This window comes from Mustela putorius, unplaced genomic scaffold (genome assembly GCF_011764305.1).
Source record: "Mustela putorius furo isolate JIRA1106 unplaced genomic scaffold, ASM1176430v1.1 tig00000238_pilon_pilon_pilon, whole genome shotgun sequence".
Classification (NCBI taxonomy): Eukaryota; Metazoa; Chordata; class Mammalia; order Carnivora; family Mustelidae; genus Mustela; species Mustela putorius.
The window spans coordinates 1,288,961-1,301,342 of NW_025421324.1; the positions used below are offsets into that span (position 1 = coordinate 1,288,961).

Here is a 12,382-nt window from a genome sequence, read left to right on the forward strand (position 1 = left end):
TTCTGATCATGACTCTATGGCTTAAATAATGTGAGAAGTTACAAAGGTGTCTGATCTGGAGATAAGTATTTCCTTACATTTGAATATTTTAAAACATTTTCTTTTCTTTTTCTTTAATTTATTTTTTATTTTCAGCATAACAGGCGAAGGACAAACAGCCATTTGTCTCCAAGTTTCTCAGAGACCTTGTCAAAAATAGCTGCTCCCACTTTAGAGGCATATATGAAGCATCCCCATCCATCAGCTCAATAGGAATACCCGATATCATTAGATCTGCAGCAATCTGGGGAAGGGAGAGAAAAAGCATATCTTTTGTGGAAACAGTTCTTCCAGAGTTTAATACATCTGGCTTATTTCTCTGAGAATCTGCTCAATTCCCAAGGTGCAGTCACTAATCTCTGCAGAAATAGCTTCTATGTCATTTTGCCACTGTTTCAGGGAGGGGTTTTCTGGTACCTTTTGTTTTTCTGTTTGTACCTGGGAGCACAAAGCCTTTTTCTTTTCATTCAGTTTTTCCAAGTAACCGACTGTCAGGTTGTCAAAAAACACACCCAGCCACTGTAAGAAGTAGAGGTTGTTATGAATTTCTGAACATTTTTGGATAATTTCAAGGACAAAATGCATGAACTCACTGGGAAGAAAGGCTTTGTTCAATTGTTGACTCCGTATTCTTTGTTTATCTGCCTTGATTTCACTCTTGTGTTGTTCAATACTCTGATTTCCCTTTTCCCTCAGATGATAGAGTTCTTTATCCCTCTTATATCAAAGACACCACAGTCATCTCTGAAGAGGTAGTAATTTTTCCTTCATCTGAGATACTGGCATGTCTCCTAGTAGGGCCGTGAGAACCTTTGACTTATCTTTGGTTTCCTTGCAGTCACTCTGGTCTTCATCAATAAGAAATCCTTGCTTGTGTGCAATCTGGGCACAGTCCTCTAAGCTAAAAGCAGTGTGAGAGAGCTCTGGCAAATCTCTGATTGTAGTTTTGAGCTCCTCTGTTAATTCTGCCTCATTTCGATTCCTGATGCCAATTCTCACTCTTTGGCCAGAAGTATTGACCATGGTTTTAGCTTTGTTATCAAGCAAACAGATCAAAGTTTTTGATAGCTGACACAGGTCACGGACAAGTTTTCGGTTTTCTGTATTGTCATCAGAAATTGCCATGAGCACCACAACGATGGAAGAGATCTCCTGCAGGAAGGTAAGCTGCTTCTCATGGTCCTTAGCATCTCCATGAAGATTGGTGAAGGTCAAACATTTGTCAAAGCTGTCCTCATCTTCTCCCACAGGACAATACCAATTCTCACCCTCCATCAAGAGACAGTCTTTGCTGCTCCCCCTGCAATGCTGATGGAAAAAGATACTTACGTTTACTGAGTAGACAGTTCATGATCTGAGATTTGGAAGCAGAGAAGCCCTTTCCAACTTTAATAAAGGACACAATGGGAGTAGGGACACGATACATCTGCTGATTGTTGTAATTGTTCTTCTCTTTTGATGATTTACTTGCTTGCTGCCAGCTTCTCCTAATTTGGCTGAGAGACCAGAGAGAGTATTCAATCTGAGAATTGCAGAGATTAGGTACAAGCAGTGGGAGGGCAAACCGACAAATGGCAAGTTTGGACAGAATATATTGTCTGGCATAATCATCTGTACAGTGAAGAACTTCCATCTGAATATCCATAGGGTGAACGTGGGACCTGGGATGAGTGGCTGAAGGGTTAGTGGGACTATCACTCTCTTCAAATATGTCTTCATATGGATCAAAAGCCTCATTTTTCGATTTGAGGCACTTGGATGGACTTGCTTCTCTGTGTTTCCATCATCTTTGAAGACCAGGTATCTCAGCCCATAATCCAGCGTTAGTAGCTTCTGCAGGAAGTAGAAGGGAAGCTCCTTCTCAGAGCAGGACTGGGTGTTGTACACAGAAGTCTTGTGGATCAGGTGGAAGGTAGCTCTGCTCATCCTTTTTGGGTAGTAGTGTTCTAGATGCTGGAGTAATTCTAAGAAGGCTTCATTTTTTATGGCCTCCAATTTGTTGCTTTCACTATCATGTGGTTCATGAAGTGGTTCCTTTTCAGGGAAGATATTTTGCAAAAGTTTTCTCACATCATCTATTTGCAATGAAGACATGGTGGCTTCATAATTCCCATCAATGAGCAATCTCAAGTCTTTCTCTAGGTTTCCCAATCATGATGTGCTCCAGGTTTGGTGAGGACATGTTCAACCTCTTTAGACAAGGATTGTCCCATGTGCTGTCTTAGAAGTGTCAAGCATTGTGTTTTATCCTTTAGAGAAAGGCTGTAACTCCAACAGTGGCTGTCAGACCTGTGAGCAGCAGGAATGCCTGAGCCCTCTAGCTGCAAATATTTTTGAGATTCTGGTATTTATTATGGGCAGTTTGCATTTCCTGCAGCAGGAAGTTCAGCTCCTCACATCCCAGAAGATACTGAAAAGTATTGTTTACCATGTGATAACCTGCACCCACTGCAACAGAAAGTATCAAGAACTGTACATCTGCCTGCTTTGTTTCTTGCAGGTAATTGAAGAAGCATCATAGAGACTGGATCACCTCATAAGTGGCCTTTCTTTGTGCTTCTTCCACTATTTCTGGGGTCTCATCTTTGGCCTTTTCTTCCATGAAGTCATTTTTGGCTTCTATCAAGATTTTAATTAATTCAGAAAATTCAGAGATGTTGACGTGCTTCTGCTCCAGCTCTGATGAGAAGATCCACCGCATGATGGATTGAGCCTGAGGGAAGTTTGTCACACTATAATTGTGAAGATCCAAAAAGCTGCACAACTGAGATTTAATAAATTCTGTTTTATAACTGGAAGGTATTTTGCAAAAGTTGACAGTGTTTACCAGAAAATTCTGTAGGTCCCCATCTGTGAGGCATATGTTAATCCAAGTGTTAAAAGATTTTGATTTTTGATTCAACATTTGCATGAAATTTATTAATTTTTTAAGCTGCTCTTCAGGATCAGATACCTCCCAGGATTTCACATCCTCTAGGAAAACCCTAGCCCCCTTCACAATACTTAGTAATTCCTCTCCACTCTGGATCTGGGTAGTCAGGCCAGTCAGAGCAGTTTAGCATTCTATCAGGATGTCAGCTACCTGAAATGGATTCTTAGAATCACTTCTGTGGCTGGAGAGGTTGATGTCCCAAATGCGCACCAGTTGAATTCCCCGGTCAGCGACACACCAGGTTTGATTACTGGCAACTAGGCCAGCTTTCCCCTGGAAAAGAACATTTGCTTCCAGTGGGCCACTTGTCTGGGCCACAGATAACTGGATTTGTGTTTGGAGACTTTGGAAGTTTGTGCTCTGAGAGTTCATTTTTGAATGAAAGTCTGTCACATCCACACCTGCAGCAATTTGCATTCCAAAGCCACTGTAGCTGTCCCTGATATAATTATCTGGGGCCTCTGCTGACTGCTGTTTCACTTCTGCCAGTTGCTCACTTTGGAAACCCTCTGAAATGGCTTTCCACCAGTAGATTCCTCCCAGGTGCAGAGGGCCCTGATTAGCATGAGAACCAAACCTATTGAAGAAGGCCTCTGTCCTGGACTTCAGTAAGAGGAGTCTGTCTGGGCCTGTACACTGACCCAGGAGGTCTTCAATGCATTTTAATTCCTGCAGAGCAGCCTTGGATAACTGGAGCTGATCAATGCGAAAGTGGCAGGAAGCCAGTGGCATATAGCTGAACTTGGTTGAGCAAAAATAAGTGTGCTCAGCATGTGATTGTTGGTTTTTCTTAGATTCTGAATGTTTGCTATCATCTACATAAGCTTCCAGGCTAAGTCCCCAACCTTCACCTTTGGCTGCAGTAGTTGCACTGAAGCCTAGCTTCTCTATAGTCTGGGTGAACATGGCTTCTGCTTGAGCAGATGTAAACTCCTTTGTTTCCATCCGTGTGCTCTGCTCAGGGCCAAAGAGTGAGAACTCCTTTGGGACACTGATTAGCTCCTCGCTCATCTCTATCAAACCTCTTTGGTCGCTGGTTTTGTAAATTCCCTGCAGGGCCAACCCTCCAGATGTCCATCTCACCAGATCTCTATATGGGAGATTTTGCCTGTGAGACAGTATCCCCTCCATGAGGTTGAGTTGTTTCTGAATGTTTTCCATGACTTCTTTTAAGGACTTTTGTGGAGGTGGCCAGTATTGTTCAGGGATCTCCATTGCCTGCCTCAGCTCTGCCTCTCTTTTCCTCACTGCTTCATCCTGTTGCTGCCTCTCTTCTGACAGCAAGTCTCTTAGCTCCTGCAGTGCCTGCTCTGCCTGCTTCTGCATTTTCCTTCTCATTTACAGCTGAGACTCCTGTGACTCTGAAAGACTTTTTGGGTGTGACAGTTTAAGAAGCACCTCCGGGGCTCTTTCCTCCCAGGAATGTCATGCTTGGGATTTGAGGTTCTGGAGGTCTTTTTCTTCTATGTGTTGTAAGACCTGGGCACAGGTCACACCCAGTTGTTCCTGCAGCTTGGGCAACCAGTACTCAAGTGCCAGTCCTACTTCTGTTAGCATCTCTTGGAGATTATGCCTTCTTTTGCTTCTGAGCAGGGGCTCATCGGGGGTGGACTTTGCCATGGCCATGGATGTGGAAGAAAAGTTACTCAGTTAGCCTGTGTGATGCCGTAAGGAAGGATCAGCCATATGGCCAGAAGGGTGAGTGTACTAAAGATGCAAATCTACGAGGCCTTTTCATTTCTTCCTTGTGTTGTTCTAATAAATATATTCTGTTCACACTGCTTCTTAATTTTATTTTTGAGGACCCACCATACTGTTTACCAGAGTGGCTACACCAGTTTGCATTCCCAGTATGAGTGCTAGAGGGTTCCCCTTACTCCACATCCTCACCAATATTTGTTGTTTCTTTGTTGTTGATTTTAGCCATTATGGCAAATGTGATGTGCTATCTCATTGTACTTTTGATTTGCACTTCCCTGATGATGAGCAATGTTGATCTTCTTTTCATGTTCCTGTTCACCATTTGGATATCTTCTCTGTAAAATTTCCATTTTTGTCTTCTACCTGTTTTAAAATTTGGTTATTCATCTTTTAAAAGACTTGATTTTTTAAAAAAAGTAATCTCTATTTCTAGCATGTGGCTCAAACTTACAACCCTGAGATTCAGAGTTGCTTGCTCTACCAAATGAGTCAGCCAGGCACTCTTAAATTTGATTATTCATTCTTTGAGTTTGTAAGTTATCTCTCTCTCTCTTTTTTTTAAAGATTTTATTTATTTATTTCACAGAGAGAGATCACAAGTAGGCAGAGAGGCCGGCAGAGGGAGAGGGGGAAACAGGCTCCTTGCCCAGCAGAGAGCGCGATGCGGGGCTCAATCCCAGGATCCTGGGATCATAACCTGAGCGGAAGGCAGAGGCTTTAACCCACTGAGCCACCCAGGTGCCCACATTCTCTCTCTTTTTATAAGATTTTGTTTATTTATTCATGAGAGACAGAGAGAGTCACAGAGACAGAGGGAAAAGCAGGCTCCCTGTGGCTCAGGTCATGTTCGTGGGATCCTGGGATTGAGTCTTGCATCAGGCTCCTTGCTCAGTGGGAAGACTGTTTCTCCCTCTGCATGTTCTGCCTGCTGTTCCCCCTGCTTGTGCTCTCTCTCTCTCTCTTTCTATCTCTCTCTCTGACAAATAAATAAAATCTTTAAAAAAATGCTAAGAGTAGACATCATTGTCTTGTTCCTAATCTTAGGAGAAAAAGCTTTCAGCTTTTCACGATTTAATATGTTAGTTGTAGTTTGTTATATATGGCATTTATTGTGTTTTTGAGGTATGTTCTATCTATACCCAGTTTATTGAGAATTTTTATCTACTATGAATGTTGAATTCTATCAGGTGCTTTTTCTGTATCTATTGAGATGATCATGTGTTTTATTTATTTTGTTAATGTGGAGTAATCACAATGATTGATTTGTGTGTATGGAACCATCCTTGTATTCTTGAAATAAATCTCACTTGACTGTGTTGAATTTCTTTAATGTATTGCTGTACTATGTGTGCTAATACTGTTAAGGATTTTTACATCCATGCCCCATCAGGGATACTGGTCTGTAATTTCCTCCCTCCCTTTCTTCCCTCTCTTCCTCCTCCTCTCTACATTCTTTTTCTTTCTTCCTTTCCTTTCCACCCACCCCTTCCTTCCCTCCTTCCTTCCTTCCCTAATGCCTTTGCTCTTGGTATCAAAGTCATGCTGGTCTCAGAGAATGAATTTGTTAGCATTTCTTTCTCTTTTATTTTCTGGAATAGTCTGAAAAGGATAGGTATTAACTCTTCTTTATATGCTTGGTATTCACCCGTGAAACCATGTGGTCCTGGACTTTAGTTTGCTCTGATTTTATTACTTAATAATTCAATTTTGTTACTAGTAATTGGTCTGTTCATATTATCTATTTCTTCTTGATTCAGTCTTGGAAGGTTGAATTATGCATTTTTCCTAGATTGTCTAATTTGTTGGCATATACTTTTTCATGGTAATCTCTTATGATATTTTGTATTTCTGTGGTGTTAGAAGTAATTTTTAATTGTATTTTCTGATGTAATTTCTTTCTTTTTTTTTTTTAAAGATTTTATTTATTTATTTGTCAGAGAGAGAGTGAGTGAGAGCGAGCACAGGTAGACAGAGTGGAAGGAAGAGTCAGAGGGAGAAGCAGGCTCCCTGTGGAGCAAGGAGCCCGATGTGGGACTCGATCCCAGGACGCTGGGATCATGACCTGAGCCGAAGGCAGCTGCTTAACCAACTGAGCCACCCAGGCGTCCCTCTGATGTAATTTCTGATTGTATTTATTCAAGTTCTCTTTTTTTCTTGATTTGTCAGGCTGAAGTTTTATACATTTTGTTGTCCTTTTCAAAAAATCAGCTCTTAGTCTCATTGATCGTTTCTAATTTTTTTTAACCTCTCATTTATTTCTTCTTATATCCTCTCCAATCTTTGTTATTTCCTTCCTTCTACTAAATTTGGACTTTGTTTTTCTTTTTTTGGTTCCTCTATGTATAAGGTTAGATGAGTTTTTTCTCATTTCTTGAAGTGGGCCTTTATTGCTATAAACTTTCCTCCTAGAACTGCTTTAGCTGCCTCCCAAAGATTTTAAATGATAGTTTTAATTTTAATTTGTCTCCAGCTGGTTTAAAAATTTCCTCTTTGATTTCTTCATTGACCCCTTGATGGTTTAGTAGCATGTTATTTCGCCTCCACTTGTTTATGTTACCTTCGTTTTTTTTTTTTTCCTTGTAATTGATTTTAAGTTTCATACCATCGTGGTCAGAGTAAATGCTTGATATGATTTTAATTTTAAATTTATTGAGACTTGTTTTGTGGTTTGTCTTGTGATGTATTTGGAGAACATTCCATGTGCACTTCAAAAGAATGTGCATTATGCTGTTTTTGGGTGAATTGTTTTATATATATGTGTTAAGTCCATCTGGACTAAGGTGCTGTTCAAGGCCACTTCTTTATTGATTTTCTCTCTAATGATCCCCTTTAATGTATGTGGGGGTGTTAAAGACCCTACTATTATTTATTGTAAATTTCTCCTTTATGTTCATCAAAGTTTGCCTTATATATTTGGGTGCTCCTGTGTTGGGTATATAGAGATTTGCAGTTGTTGTATCTCTTCGTTGGATTAATCCTTTCATATGTAATTACCTTTTTTTCTCATATTACAATTTGTTTTAAAATATTTTTCTGAGTTAAGTTTATTTACTTTTCTTTCAAGTCCAGGGGATATCTTTATGACCATTATCTTGAACTCTTTTTTTTTCCCTAAGAGTTTATTTATTTGAGAGAGAGAAAGAGGGGGAGCACCAACAGGGGAGCAGCAGAAAAAGACGGAGAAGCAGGCTCCCCGCTGAGCAGGGAGCCAGATGTGGGGCTTGATCCCAGGACCCTGGTATCATGACCTGAGCTGAAGGCAGATGCTTAACTGACTGAGCTACCCAGGCACTTTTAGCTCTTTATCAGACATATCACTTATCTCTGTTTCATTTAGCTCTCTTTCTGTGGTTTGTCTTATTCTTTTATTTAGGACATAGTCCTCTGTCTCCTCTTTTCATCTAACTCTCTGTGTTTGTTTCTATGTATTAAGTAGGCCAGTTATATCTCCTGGTCTTAAAAATATTAGCCTTATGTAGAAGGCATCCTATAGGGTCCAGTAGTTGAACCCCCCTTGGTCACCAATACCAGGTGCTCCAGGGCTATCCCCTGTGGGGACTGCTTGTATGTTCTTGTCTGGTTGAGCTGCAACTGCTGGAGGTGCATTGGTGGGCAGGGATTGCTTCCTGTGTGGAAATCTGTGAAGCCTTGTTGCATGTGCACTGGGTGGCAGGGTTTGCCTTCTGGTGGTAGGGCTCGCCCTTAGCCTGGCTTTGGAATGAGCTGCTATGACAACTGCTGGGTAGCATTTGGAGGAGAGCTGGTCCCAGCTCAGGCTGTCCACCAGGTGTGATAGCATGGGAGGTGTTTTGAAGGGGCCCCTGTGAAGCAGGTGGGTTGTATAGGGTGGATCCGTAGGGGAGCATTAGTGTGTAGTGCTAGCAAGGTAGATGAGAGGTGTCAGAACTGGCTGCTGAAAGCTTCCCACTATCTAGGCTTGGCAAGAGCAAAAAGTGTCATCTATCAGTACTTTTGTTCCCAGAGAAAGCTCTTGCAGATCCTTTCTTTTAAGATCAGGCCCTTAAAATTAGTCAAATCTCCTTTATGTATACCCCAGGTGTTTTCCACATTGCTGCTTCTTTCCTGTGTTTTAGGTTGAATTATTCAGTGTGCTGGGTCTTTAAAGTCAGAGACTTGGTTTCCCCTCTGGCTCTCCTGGAGTTAAGACCTGATGATTTCCTAGAGTTAAGCCCCACTGACTTTCAAAATCAGTTGTTATGGGGATGCATCTTTCCAGTGAAGGTCTCCAGGGCTGGGGTACCCAGTGTGAGAATTGATCACCTTGCTGCTCCATTCTTAGGATATCTTTCCTGTTTGCAGGTAGTCCCTCTAGGGGTTTGGTTCCTGATCACATCTCTATCCCTCGTTTTGTTTTTGATGTGGTCTTCTTTCTATACCTAGCTGTGGAATATCTCTTATGCCAGTCTTCAGGTCATTTTCAGAGTGAGTTGCAATACTATAGTTGTTGCCTTGGTGTTTCTATAGGAGGAGGTGAACTCAGAATTCTATTTGCCCATCTTTTCTATCTTCTTTCCCTAATTATAATCTTAAGGTGTGTGCCACAGATATAACCAAACTTCCTTTTCAATTGCTTTACAATGAATTCTCATCAGATCTTTAAGCATAGGCACTCGAAAGTCTTTTGTTTTTGCACTCTAATGCTTTGCAAAATTGCTCCTGTAAAAGTGCTTCATCTTCAAAGAGACTAATGGAAAGGACTCTAACAAATACCGGTCTCTGGAACCTTTCAGATCATACCACTGAACTTGGTGAGAATCTGTAGAACTCTAGTGGAGAAACTAATGGTTCATGAAACTACTAACAAAAAGATGAAGATCAGTAAGAATTAATTACATGGAACTGAATGAACTGATGAGGATTGTTATAATTTTTATGGTTTCTTTCTTTTTTTTTTTTGAAATGTTGGTTCTTTGTGTTTTGTTTTTCCAGGTTTAAGGGAACGTTTTTCTCTTTTCATCAATAATTTGGTGAAATACTTATCTTTTTCTGCCTTCCTGATACCTTCAGAATGTAGAAGGTTTTGTATACTCTTAAATATTCTCATTTCATGGCAATACAGTTATGCATAAATTCAGTACATATCTGTTTTCCACAAACTGATGGTTATCAGAGGGGAAGGTGATGGGGGATGTTGAAATAGGTGATGGGGATTAAAGAATACCCTTACCATGATGAGCACTGAGTAATGTACACAATTGTTGCATCACTGTATTGCACAGCTGAAAATAATATACCACTGTATGTAAACTACACTGGAATTAAAATTTAAAACTTAATAAAAAAAACTATTCTCCTTGTAACAGGACAAAATGGGAAACATTGGTAATATTACCAAGGCTTTGATTGGAATTTCATATTTGAGAGTGATGTAATCCTCAGATATGTAATAGACCCCGGTATGACCACACAGATCTAAGGAACTAAGGCTGACTTTATGGAGCTGATAAAAATTGGCCTAGTACCTTGTTTACAGGCTTCCAGCAGCATTATGAGGTGAAATGGAGCAATCTACTAACTCAAAGTCTGGACTGTGAAACTTCTTGGAGAAGGTTCAAAGGCAGGACTGAAGGGGAATACAATGCACCACCCCAAAATGTGCCACATTGGCACAGGGATTGTCTTGAGCTGAAGGCAATTAAGACCCACTAGGCTTAAGGAATAGCTTTTTTTACCTGTTTCTTAACTGCTTAAAGAATTTAAATAGGGGACTTGTAGCAGGAAGAGAGCTATTATCAGAAATAACTTTTTATATCAGAAAGACTTATCTGCATAGCATGGCAAGTATTTATCAACCATTTGTTCTTCTCAACTTCCTGTGAATTGTCTTCCCCACTTTGAAGCCCCAAACCCCTAATGTCTTCTCATTAGCTCAGTAGCTTGAACTGCCTGGCAGCCTTTAGTCATCATGTCTTTGTGGGGCACATGTACATATGTTGTTAAATTTGGTTTTCCTCTGTTAATGTCTTTTTAAACAAAATTTTAATTTTTATTTCTTTTCAACGTAATAGTATTCATTGTTTTTGCACCGCACCCAGTACTCCATGCAATGCGTGCCCTTTCTAATACCCACCACCTGGTTCTCGCAACCTCTTCAAAACCCTCATATTGTTTTTCAGAGTACATAGTCTCTCATGGTTCACCTCCCCTTCCAAATTCCCTCAACTCCCTTCTCCTCTCCATCTCCCCTTGTCCTCCATGCTATTTGTTATGCTCCACAAATAAGTGAAACCATATGATAATTGACTCTCTCTGCTTGACTTATTTCACTCAGTAAAATTTCTTCCAGTCCCATCCATCTTGCTACAAAAGTTGGGTATTCATCCTTTCTGATGGAGGCATAATACTCCATAGTATCTATGGCCACATCTTCCTTATCCTTTCGTCCGTTGAAGGGCATCTTGGTTCATTACACAGTTTGGTGACCATGGCCATTGCTGCTATAAACACTGGGGTACAGTTGGTCCTTCTTTTCACGACATCTGTATCTTTGGCGTAAATAATCAGGAGTGAAATGGCAGGGTCATAGGGAAGCTCTCTTTTTTAATTTCTTGAGGAATCTCCACACTGTTCTCCAAAGTGGCTGCACCAACTTGCATTCCCAACAACAGTGTGAGAGGGTTCCCCTTTCTCCACATCCCCTCCAACATATGTTGTTTCCTGTCTTGCTAATTTTGGCAATTCTAACTGGTGTAAGGTAGGATCTCAGTGTGGTTTTAATTTGAATCTCCCTGATGGCTGGTGATGATGAACATTTTTTCATGGGTCTGATAGCCATTTGTATGTCTTCATTGGAGAAGTGTCTGTTCATATCTTCTGACCATTTTTTGATTTCATTGTCTGTTTTGTGTGTGTTGAGTTTGAGGAGTTCATTATAGATCCTGGATATCAACCTTTTGACTGTATTGTCATTTGCAAATATCTTCTCCCATTCCGTGGGTTGCCTCTTTGTTTTGTTGACTGTTTCTTTTGCTGTGCAGAAGCTTTTGATTTTGATGAAGTCCCAAAAGTTCATCTTCGCTTTAGTTTCCTTTGCCTTTGAAGACATATCTTGAAAGAAGTTGCTGTGGCTGATATTGAAGAGATTACTGCCTATGTTCTCCTCTAGGATTCTGATGGATTCCTGTCTCACATTGAGGTCTTTTATCCATTTTGAGTTTATCTTTGTGTGCTGTGTAAGACAATGGTCGAGTTTCATTCGTCTACGTATAGGTGCCCAGTTTTCCCAGCATCATTTATTGAAGAGACTGTCTTTTTTCCACTGTTTATTTTTTCCTGTTTTGTCGAAGATTAATTGACCGTAGAGTTGAGGGTCCATATCTGGGCTCTCTACTCTGTTCCACTGGTCTATGTATCTATTTTTATGCCAGTACCATGCTGTCTTGGTGATTACAGCTTTGTAATAATGCTTGAAATCAGGTAACGTGATGCCCCCAGTTTTATTTTTGTTTTTCAACATTTCCTTAGCGATTCGGGGTCTCTTCTGATTCCATGCAAATTTTTGGATATTTGCTCCAGCTCTTTGAAAAATACCAGTGGAATTTTGATCGGAATGACGTTAAAAGTATAGATTACTAAGCAGTATCAACATTTTAACAATGTTTATTCTTCCGATCCGAGAGTATGGAATGGTCTTCCATCCTTCTGTGTCTTATTTAATTTCTTTCTTCCTTTTTTTTAAATTTATTTTTT

The 12,382-nt window shown here is 40.4% G+C and overlaps 1 pseudogene; it reads right to left on the reverse strand.

Moving 5' to 3' along the window:
* Positions 1-131: 131 nt before the first annotated feature.
* On the reverse strand, positions 132-4,597 carry LOC123391535 (annotated as a pseudogene).
* Between the last annotated feature and the right edge of the window lie 7,785 nt (positions 4,598-12,382).